Source organism: Hemitrygon akajei, chromosome 10, assembly GCF_048418815.1.
Source record: "Hemitrygon akajei chromosome 10, sHemAka1.3, whole genome shotgun sequence".
NCBI classification, from domain to species: domain Eukaryota; kingdom Metazoa; phylum Chordata; class Chondrichthyes; order Myliobatiformes; family Dasyatidae; genus Hemitrygon; species Hemitrygon akajei.
The window spans coordinates 58,709,176-58,721,258 of NC_133133.1; the positions used below are offsets into that span (position 1 = coordinate 58,709,176).

The 12,083-nt window shown below is 39.8% G+C and overlaps 1 protein-coding gene across 1 annotated transcript in view; it reads left to right on the top strand.

The window, feature by feature from the left end:
- The first annotated feature begins 1,662 nt into the window (after positions 1 to 1,662).
- LOC140734448 (kelch-like protein 4) overlaps positions 1,663 to 12,083 on the top strand; it is a 372,728-nt gene continuing 362,307 nt past the window's right edge. The window contains exon 1 of the mRNA XM_073058400.1: positions 1,663 to 1,894. The gene's annotated coding sequence lies outside the window, so the exon portion shown is untranslated. The remainder of the gene's footprint in view (positions 1,895 to 12,083) is intronic.

Genomic DNA, 12,083 nt, shown 5'->3' on the forward strand with positions numbered 1-12,083 from the left:
CCATCAATGGACACAAATCCTCTCCACCACTTTCAAGTGAAGATTAAGGAACCTCACAATCCAGAAGAGGCCCTCTGCTGTTACTACCACTGGAGAGGAGATACTACAGCCTGAAAACCTACACTCAATAAACTGGCAACAGCTTCTTCTCCCTCACTGTCAGGTTTCTGAATGGTTGATGAACATTACCTCATTATTCCTTTCATTTTACACTACACGGGAAGGATGTGCAAACTTTTTTATAGAGGACTCTGGATTTGAACTCTGAACCCTGAAGCCCCCGAATGGTAATAGTGTCATGGCTAACCACTACGCTACTGTGGTGACCCATTTTAAATTGATTCTATTTTGTTTCTTTGTATTTACTGTGAATGTCTGCAAGAAAATGAATCCCAGGGTGACATTCATAATAAATTTACTTTGAAATTTGGACTTTGTTCAGGCAACTAGCGAATGCAAATTCATTTCAATTGCAATCATCATCAAAACTGGAGATTAGAATAGGGTGACACCTGACAATTGTTATGGTACTCTTTTTTATATGCTGTCAGGGCTCATGCATGAAGGTGAATAGCTAATATATATCTATATTCAATGTACATTTAGATCTTTAAGATCAGCAGGGATGTGGTGGGAAAGCATTCAATATCATAAGAACATCAGAAATAGGAGCAGCAGTAGACCATCTGGCCCATCGAGCCTGCTCAGCCATTAAATAAGATCATTGCAGATCTGGCCATAGATTCATCTCCACTTACCCACTTTTTCTCCATAACTCTTAATTCCCCTACTATGCAAAAATCCATCCAACCTAGTCTTAAGTATATTTACCGAGGGGGGTGTTGGTGTGTGTGTGTGTGTGTGTGTGTGTGTGTGTGTGTGTGTGTGTGTGTGTGTGTGTGTGTGTGTGTGTGTGTGTGTGTGTGTGTGTGTGTGTGTGTGTGTGTGTGTGAGAGAGAGAGTGAGTCAGGCAGAATCTGTGGAGGCAAAGAAATAGTCTGTGTTTTAGTTCAAAACATTTCATCCTGTTCTGATGCAGGGTCTTGATTTGAAACATCGATTATCCTTTTGCCTGCACAGATGCTGCCTGATCCGCTGTGCTCCTCCAGCAGATTGTGTTTCTTTTATGTACAGCAATGCACTCTTGCATCACAGCCACTCCCTGAGCTTACTGAGCGTGTCCAACATTCCCCGTTGTTATTTAAACCTCCAGGCTGTTTCGTTCTTTTTTCGCTTTTTGACCTGGTGTCTGGAATTCAATGTTTTTTTTCTAGTTGGCAGACAATTCATTAAAAATCTCTGCACACTTGTACATTTTCAAAATGGTTTTACAACAATTCTGGAAAAATAATTTCTGAGGTCCATACATATTTTTGCCAGTCAATGAGAATTTCAAAGATTTATTGAAATATCCTCAACTACCTATACTTGGCAGTCCAAGGCAATTATACTTTAAATGACTAAACTCCAGTGAGTGAATAAGGGAAGTTTAGAAGCTAGCTACATCCTTCTGCACTTGAATACCACAAATTTTGTTTTAATACTTAGAGAAAACAAGGATATGATGTCTGAGCTCAGGATTATTCAGTGTATATGCTGAGGGAAGTGAAACGGAAAACAATTATCAGCAACTTCCCCTCAGAAAGGAAAGTGTTTTGGGGTAAAATGTGAACATTTATCAGTCTTTGAAGGGCAGTGGAAAGAGGAAACAGGCTGCTATTTCATTCTCCGAAGTAATTGGTCATTAAAACGACTGAAACAAAAAGCAGATTCATTGTCACAGCTTAGGGAAAAGACACTTCTGTTATAACAAGGACGAAAACACGACTTTAGCCTCTGGATACACAATTGATTTGACAGAGTACTTGCATCTCCTGCTCTTTTACCTTCAAAGGTAAGAACCTTTGTTAATTAATTAATTAATGTTAACCAGTGTTAATTAATCAGGATGGTTTACATCAAAAGTATACTTCTGTAGAAAGTGCAGGTTTTACTTAAAAGAATAATAACATATCAAAATATTTTAATGTAACTGTGTTCAAGGAGCAACAAAAACAACACTTTCTTTTGATTTTAGAGCTAAAATACTGGGAGAAGTGTTTTGAATTAAACAGCTGTGCTGAAAGAGAAATTCTCAATTGTTATGTCAGTGCCTAGAAAACTGAATATAATAAACTTTGTATTGCATTGAAAATTATAACATTCACAAAGAGCTGAGAAAGCAAAATGGATTTGATTTTCATATAACTACTTCTGTATTCTGTCATGGTTAATGATTCCTTATTCCTTATATCTTTAACTTCGCTTGTTAAGTGCCTTGCAGGTATCCAGATTTACTTTAATTGTACAGCCTAATATTGGTGTGGATTTTTAAACCTTATCTACAGTTTGTATATAACAGCTTGGTGAGCAGTCCAAATATCTTAAGTGTCTTTAAACCTGGCAAGAAATCAAACAGAGAGACAATTTCAGTACCAGTGGAAGCAACAGTAATTCATAGTCAATCTTTGCAATTCATCTGAGCTCATTCTTAGAGTTAAGCTAAGCTTGAAAAAAATGCCAATATAAACATTTATAGTGGATTTTTTCTGAAAATAAGAGAAAATTCAGGATTATTTGCTTGAGGAAAATGAATGAAAGTTTAATAATCATAAATTTTACCAAGACTTGTGATACTTGCATTGTTTCCTGAGTTGCACCATTATTATACACTAAATGCAGACATGATGATTCAGAATAACACACAGCTTGTATCGTTCAAAGAATGTAAAACACCTCCCAGGATGTTAGTATTGCTTGGCAAGTCGAAGAGGATACTGCTTTGAAGCCTTGAACACATGTGCAATGATATATTCTGTTGTTTTGTTACAGTTAATGTTTTGCCCATTTCCTGTCAACAATTGACCACACCATTGTCAACTGAATATGCCCAGAATGCAACTGCTACATGGCTCCTTTATCAAAAAACAGGAATGTAGAGGTTACGGGGTGAATGAACGAGACAGGGAATGCTGAAGGTTAGCCATTTCGATTCAGTACACTATTGCAAGGACGCATAAACTCAGATACCTAACAGAATATGAGATGCTTCTCTAACCTGTGTTCCATGGTTAGCTGCAAAGTGCAGACTTGGATGTCAGGAATGCACTGGCCTTGCCAGTGAATCTCTTCCAACCCCCCCCAACAAGTGCAAAGTACTCTCCATGTCATGTCTGCAACTTTACTTAAAGGTTGTCCGTTTCATAAGTGAAGCAAAGAAAGAGAAACTGTTTAAGTGTTTCATTCAGGATTCAAGAATATTATTATAGACATCTTAATGACTTTAGGTTTGCTTCTGTAGGTTACTACTCTTCTACCGAATTAACTTAGGACAATACACCAGAAAGTGCACCCTTTGCACCATGATGTTGTGCTGACCTACCATATATAAACCTACTCCGTGATCTGTCTAACCCTTCCTCCTACATAGCCCATACCCTCTGTGTTTCTTACATCTACCTGCCTATCCAAGAGTCTTTTAAATGCCCCTACTGTGTCACCACTCTATGCAATGCTTTCTAGGCACCCGCCACTCTCTGTGTAAAAAGATCTATTTCCGATATTGTAACAAGAATATCTTTAAATTCATCCCTTTTTCTTTTCTGATTCAGCAGCAAGAGGTATCTGCAAACAAATAAGACACTGTACACATTTTCAAGGTGATAAGAAATTATTTTGTTAGATTAATATAATGAGTAACCACAGAAAGAAAGGAAACTGGTTAATGAAGTAGTAAAAGTGACAAAATAATATTTATCAACCAATCACTAAGCCACATCATACAATAAACTGTGGGAGGGAACCACAAGTGTCTGATAGCTTTTCCATTCTTTCTCCTCAATGTCCTTTGCCCTATCTCTAGCTTTTACCACTAGTCAGGACCCAGATCCTACTTGTGCAAAGAATTTGCCCCTTTTTATACCCTTCAAAAATCTAAATTGCTTCACACCAGTTCTTTCCATTCTCCAGTGCACCAGCCTGTGCCTTGTTACCTCTTATCATTAATCTGATGAATGGCTTTGGCTTAAAACATTAACTGTTTATTCCTCTCCATAAAAGCTGTCTGACTTGCTGAGTTCCTCTACCATTTTGTTTGTGTTAATTGTTATCTTTTGCAATCTTTGGCCTGGGCACTTAACTTAGAAACAGAGACAGCAGGTCTGCAAGAGAAAAAAAACATTCTTCACCAGTATCTAATCTCAAGATGTGTGCTCATGCACATCTTCAGGCTAATACCACATTCCAAGATGACACCATTTCAGCTTACTTCTATTTTAGGTTACATATTTTAGCATATATTCAAATTTATCTGCTAAAATATAAATCAAATTTAACTCTTTCCTTACAATTTCTTCCTTAAACTTTCCTCCACTCAACTTAAAAGTGTATCCTTTGGCATTGGCCACTACCACTCTGGGGGAAAAGGTGCTTGTTGTCCACACTCTCTATGCCTTTCATAAAATTATGCACCTCTCACAAGTCACCTCTCATCTTCTGTCACCCCAAAGAGAAAAAGCCCTAGATTGCCCAGACTTTTCTGGTTGGCTGCCGGTGGCTAGTGGTGTTCCTCAGGGGTCAGCCTCGGGACTGCTGCTTTTCACATTGTTTATCAGTGATTTAGATAATGGAATTGATGGGTTTGTGGCAATGTTTGTGGATAATAAAGAGATAAGTGGAGGGGTAGGTAGTGCTGAGGAAGTAATGCGACTGCAGCAGGACTTAGACTAACTGGAAAAATGGGCGAAAATATGGCAGATGAAATACAGTGTTGGGAAATGTATGATAATGCATTTTGGTAAAAGGAACAGTAGTGTGGACTATTATCTAAATGGGGAGAAGGTTCAAATATCAGAGGTGCAGAGGGACTTAGGGACCCTTGTGCAAGACTCTTAAAGGGATAATTTACAGGTTGACTCTGTGGTAAAAAAGGCAAATGCAATGTTGGCACTTATTTCAAGCCGAATAGAACATAAAAGCAAAGAGATAGTGCTGAGGCTTTATAAGACACTAGCCAGGCCGCAGTTAGAGTGTTGGGCCCGATATCTCAGAACAGATGTGTTGTCATTGGAGGGAGCCCAAAGGAAGTTCATAAGGATGATTCCAGGAATGAAGGGGTTAACATATGAGAAGCGGTTGGCAGCTTTGGGCCTGTGCTTACTGGAATTTAGAAGAATGTGTGGTGATCTCATTGAAACATACCGAATGTTGAAAGGACTAGATGACAGACAGACAGACATACTTTATTGATCCCGAGGGAAATTGGATTTTGTTACAGTTGCATCAACCAAGAATAGTGTAGAAATATAGCAATATAAAACCATAAATAATTAAATAATGATAGGTAAATTATGCCAAGTGGAAGTAAGTCCAGGAGTAGTCTATTGGCTCAGGGTGTCTGACACTCCGAGGGATGAGTTGTAAAGTTTGATGGCCACAGGCAGGAATGACTTCCTATGACGCTCAGTGTTGCATCTCGGTGGAATGAGTCTCTGGCTGAATGTACTCCTGTGCCTAACCAGTACATTATGGAGTGGATGGGAGACATTGTCCAAGATGGCATGCAACTTGGACAGCATTCTCTTTTCAGACCCACTGTCAGATAGTCCAGTTCCACCCCCACAACACCACTGGCCTTACGAATGAGTTTGTTGATTCTGTTGGTGTCTGCTACCCTCAGCCTGCTGCCCCAGCACACAACAGCAAACATCATAGCACTGGCCACCATAGACTCATAGAACATCCTCAGCATCATCCAGCAGATGTTAAAGGACCTCAGTCTCCTCAGGAAGTAGAGACAGCTCTGACCCTTCTTGTAGACAGCCTCAGTGCTCTTTGACCAGTCCAGTTTATTGTCAATTCATATCCCTAGGTATTTGTAATCCTCCACCATGCCCACACTGACCCCTTGGATGGAAACAGGGTTCACTGGTGCCTTAGCCCTCCTCAGGTCCACCACCAGCTCCTTAGTCTTTTTCACATTAAGCTGCAGATGATTCTGCTCACACCATGTGACAAAGTTTCCCACCGTAGCCCTGTACTCAGCCTCATCTCCCTTGCTGATGCATCCAACTATGGCAGAGTCATCAGAAAACTTCTGAAGATGGCAAGACTCTGTGCAGTAGTTGAAGTCCGAGGTGTAGATGGTGAAGAGAAAGGGAGACAGGACAGACCCCTGTGGAGCCCCAGTGCTGCTGACCACTCTGTCTGACACACAGTGTTGTAAGCGCACGTACTGTGGTCTGCCAGTCAGGTAATCAATAATCCATGACACCAGGGAAGCATCCACCTGCATCACTGTCAGCTTCTCACCCAGCAGAGCAGGGTGGATGGTGTTGAACACACTGGTGAAGTCAAAAAACATGACCCTCACAGTGCTCGCTGGCTTGTCCAGGTGGGCGTAGACACGGTTCAGCAGGTAGACGATGGCATACTCAACTCCTAGTCGGGGCTGATAGGCGAACTGGAGGGGGTCTAAGTGTGGCCTAACCATAGGCTGGAGCTGCTCTAGTACAAGTCTCTCCAGGGTCTTCATGATGTGGGAGGTCAGTGCCACCGGTCTGTAGTCATTGGAGCCACTGGGGTGCGGCGTCTTCGGTACAGGAACGAGGCAGGACGTCTTCCACAGCACAGGAACCCTCTGGAGACTCAGGCTCAGGTTGAAGACATGGTGAAGTACTCCACATAGCTGGGGGGCACAGGCTTTGAGCATCCTGGGGCTGACACCATCCGGGCCTGCAGCCTTGCTTGGGTGGAGACGTTTCAGCTGTCTTCTCACCTGTTCAGCTGTGAAGCCCACCGTGGTGGTGTCAGGTGGGGGAGGGGTGTAGTCATGAGAGCAGGGTGGGGGGCTGTGTGGAGGGGTAGGAGGAGAGAGTGGAGTATGTGTTGGTTGGGGGCCAACAACAGATGAATCATGTGGGGGATGGGCAGGGGCCACAGTGTCAAATCTGTTGAAGAACAGGTTAAGTTCGTTGGCCCTGTCCACACTGCCTTCAGCTCCTCTGTTGCTAGTAGGGTGAATGTGGAGAGGATGTTTCCTATAGTGGGGGTATCCAGAACTAGAGAGCACAGCTTCAAAATTGGGGGCTGACTCTTTAAAACAGAGGTAAGGAAGAATTTTTCTTTTTAGCCAGAGAGTAGTAAATCTGTTGAATGTTCTGCCACAGACTGTGGGGGAGGTCAAGTCCATTGGTATATTTAAGGCAGAAGTTGATTCTTTCCTGATTGGTCAGGGCATCAAAGGCTGTGGTGAGAAGGTATGTGTAGGGCCTTGAGTGGTATCCATGATCAACCATGATAGAATGGCAGAGCAGACTTGATGGGCTGAATGGCATGATTTTGCCCCTATGTCTTATGGTCTTTTGATATATTTAAGGCTGAAGTTGATCGTTTCATGATCAGTCAGGGCATCAAAGGATATGGCAAGAGGGCAGGTGTATGGAGTTGAGTGGGATCCAGCATCAACCATGACGGAATGGCAGTGCAGACTCAATGGGCTGAATGGCCAAATTCTGCTCCTATGTCTTATGGTCTTATGGACAATTTTTCTAATCCAGGCAGCATCTTGGTAAATCTCTTCTTCATCTTATCTAAAACTTTCAATCATTCCTATAAAGGTAAAGTCAAAGTTAAAGTAATATCAAAGTTCATACAGTATATTTCACCTGAAATTCCCTGAGATTCATTTTCTTGTGGGCATTCACAGTAGAAACAAAGAAATATAACAGAATTAATGAAAAACTACACACAAACAACCAAAGTTCAAAAGATGACAAATTGTGCAAATACAAAAAGAAAAAAAACAGTGAGAAGTAAATATGTAATCAATAATATTGAGAACATGAGTTATAGAATCCTTGAAAGTGAGTCCATTGGTTGTGGAATCATTTCAGTGTTGGGGTGAGTGAAGTTATCCAATCTGGTTCAGGGGCCTGATAGTTGAGGGTAATAACTGTTCCTGAACCTAGTGCTAAGAGACCTAAGGCACTTGTACTTTCTTCCCAATGAAGCACTCTGAAGAGAGTGGGGTCCTAGATGGTGGAGGTTCTTGATGATAGGTGCTGTGACAGTGCTCCTTGTAGATATGCTCAATGGTGGGGGAGGACTTTTCCTGGGATGGACTGGACTGTACCCACTACTTGATGTAAGGTTTCCTGTTCCTGGGCATTCGTGTTCATACCAGGCTGTGATGCAACCAGTCAGTGTACTCCCCACTGTGCATTTATAGAAGTTTCTTGAAGTTTTAAATGACGCACTGAACCTTCGCAGTCTTCTAAGAAAGTAGATGTGCAGCTATGCCTTCTTTGTTAATGCACTTATCTGCTAGTCCCAGGCCAGATTCTCCGAAATGATAATGCCGAGGAATTCAAAGTTACCGACCCTCTCCACCTCTGATCTCCTGATGAAAACTGCCTCATGGGCCTCTAGTTTCCTGTTCCTGATCAGTTCTTTGGTTTTGCTGACGTTGAGTGAGTGGTTGTTGTGTCAGTATTCAGTCAGGTTTTCTATTTCCCTCCCATATGCCGATTCATCACATGGACTAGAACTGACCACAATACTCCAAGTGTTCTCTAACCAGATTTTCATAGAGCTACAACATTATCATGTGGTTATAATCATCTATGCTATAGACTTTCCTCTGGACACATTCAGTATTGTCTCAGAGTGTGATGAATTAAATATTCTGATCCTGCAATAATTGCCTTAACAGTTTTTTCCTTTCTTGCTCTGTTCTACTCACTTATCACTCTCTTTTTCCACTGTTATTTTGTTCTTACACTTGGCGAATTTGTCAGTTACCTTACAAGTGATCAAAGTTGAACATGTAACTTCAAAAGGACTGACACTTCTAGTAATTTGTTCCCACGTCAAGACTTGTTAAAGCATGTCAGATTAGAGTAAAACTGATTCAAAGCAGCCTTGTAATAAGCCTTAAATCCTTGGTCAAAAAAATGCATCATCTTCTACACTGCCATGAAATTTCAGTTTTCACAGCAACATCCAGCACAGGCAACAAGGCAATACATCTCAATATCAAATGCTGTTATTGTAACCTGTGGCATCTACACCACAATAAGAATCATCCACAAAAACAGAGAGAGGAGAAAATAGAAGGAATTTCTTTATGTAACAGGTTTTTGACCCATGAAATGCTTTATTATAGTGAGTGATTGAGGTGAAGGCTACTAAATTTAAAAGAAGGAACTTTAGCTGGAAACAGAGAATTATGCAAGAGCATGTATCAAAACCAGAGAGAAATGACAAAACCCTATGGACTGAATACTATATTTTCTGTGCTGTAAACATCTGCAGCTTATGGTGCAGATCTACTTCCCAGACAGCAAGACCTGACAGATGGAGTTTACCATTCTTCTTTCAAATAAAGCTTGTGTATTCTTTACAAATCAGCGATTTTCATCCAATTACTTTAAATGATTAAATGATCAGTTTTTCCTTTTAATTGAATATAAGCTGTTGATATAAGCATTTACATAGAATCTTAAACTTGATCACTTTTATTATTAATTTCTTGGGTTGAACTGATGTTTGAATGCCAAAGAGAACTAACTTATGGCAATGCCAAAAGGACAATATCATGCTTCTTTGTTCTAATTGAATAGCTAATCATGGGGCTAAAATCAACCAGTAATAATTCTTCAAACAGAACACAAAAAATAAAATGCTGTGCTTGATGATAAGATGTAAAATCTGCAGTTACTGTATTGCCTCTGTACAGAATATGATCATTTCATCTTTTTTATACTGTAAATGCACACAACAGGCTGTTGCAATAGTGCCTTGTAATAATTCCCCTTTTGCTAGTGGCATTATTGAAGGACAAGCAACTTTAATCCAACCAATGAGTGCATTCTAGAGCTGGTTCTGCTTGACTAAAAGCTGAATAAACAGATACTGGTTAAATGCTCCAAGGAATATAATCGCCTCTCTGCTACTGGAACAACAAATGAGTCATCTGTATGAGGCAATTGTTTAGAGCCCAGTAATATCTTGGAAAGCTGTATAAACATTTGGGTATTTTGCTTTTAGAGATGAGAGTATTATAGTATTTTATTTTCTTGCCTGTTTCCCTGTGGTGGGTATTCTCCCATAAGCGTTTCACTAGTTGTATATCGTGTGTGACAAGATTGGGTGAATTAGTCTGCTCTCATTTCAAACACTCCCTTCATCAAGAACATTGCTTTAATAGAACACTTCTGAATGCAAGAACAGAGAATGAGTGGAGTGTATGGTTATAATAAAATTTAAAGGCTGCAAAGCTCCTTACATATTAAACTGTTGAAAATGTTGGGTGATTCCTTATTCATATCCATTTTAGTTCAAGAATATAGCTGATCTAAATTATTAATAGTATTTCACCATCACAGTTCTCCCCAGGGAGAAGCAGCAGAGGGTTGAAGGATAACAAATGAGTGATGTGCTCATTTGATTACCTCCCTGCAATACACAAGTAAACAAAATCAATCCTCTTACCTTTTTATCATTATGAATTAAACAATCTAATTTGTCCTGAACTGTAAAACAAAAATATAACTTTTACTTTGGTGATAACCAGTTCTAAAATTAACTACTTCCTACTAATATGTACAGAATAACCGAATAAATATTTGATCTAATGCTGTAATTTTAAGTAACATGGATTTTACTCCAGCAGGCATATAACTAGTAAGTTGTACCAGCCTTACTCTAGAAAGTTTCAGCTTCAGGTTTAGATGTCACACTTGGCTGAAGTCTGTACAATTGCATTTATGAATGCACTATAAAGAGTGCCAAAATGAATGTACCAAAAGTGTGTTTCTTGGATAAGGATTTTTTCAAAGGCAATTTTGCTGTTCCGTTCATCAGAGAAAATATCTTCTTTTTCCTTCCTATAGTTCAGTATGAATGAATAAATAGCTGTCAGACTACTGAATGTTCAATTGGAATTAGTTAGGTGCAACTACTTACTTATGAGAATGTAGTTAAATTGGCTTTGGTGTGAAAAGGTCTCAACAACGATAAACAAAGGAAGGAAATTTAAAAGAAATAAAAACCTAAGTGGGATAACGCTAACAGATATGTTAACGCAATCCCTTATGAATGGGTAATCACATCTGCTCATTAGTTTATGTTGCACATAGAAAAGTGTAGCGTTGTTCGATGGTTCATTACTTACAGCATTGATCTTACTACATTATTTTTGTGTGATTTTCCCTCTTCCAACTCTCACTCTCTATTTTTTTTACCAAGGCTTATTTAATTTGTGTGAAGTTTTAACTTTATTGTGTGCACATTCTTTGAGGATTTTGTGCATTTGCTCACTTCAAGCAATTTTTTTTTGTTGTTTGATGCTTGAGTTTTGGGTGTTTATTCGGCAGAGGTGCTTGATTTCCTTTCCCAAAAGGGTCGTGTTCAAATGGCTGCAGAATTTTGATGGTCTGTCTACTGCCCTCACTATGTGTGTGGACACAACTATACAGTGAGTTAAACAACTCCTCACAAGACTCCCGATAGAGAAGCTTTCTCCCAGTGTTTTAAATGAGATTTCTTTTTCCTTCTTCTTGTGGAAAGATATTGCTGTTTTAAGGGCAAATAAAGAGTGGATGGTGAAGAATGTCTTTCTACTGTGTACTTCAAATCCGAATAAAAAACTCATCACACAGGAACTAGTATTAAAAAACAGCTAACGTACAAGAACTGATGCTCATACAATGTAAACTTCATTCCTCGATGCCAGGACATCCCGAGTTGGAGTATCTGAGGAATTTAAAATCAGGACAGTGACATCCTATTGACCCAATTAACACTGACCCACTAGACAGTGCCATTTTTAGTGAGGTATTCCCTCAAATTGGAGTTTCATCTATTTTGGTTATAGTCTTTCCTGCAAAGATAGCTGTGGTCCAATCACACAATTTGGATAGTCATTGTAATCTTTAGTTTCTCATGAGGAATGATAACTGCTTCAGACATGGCTCCAAAATACAGTCAGTGACAAGTTTATCAGATACGTCTTAAATCTGCTCATTAATGCAAATATCTAATCA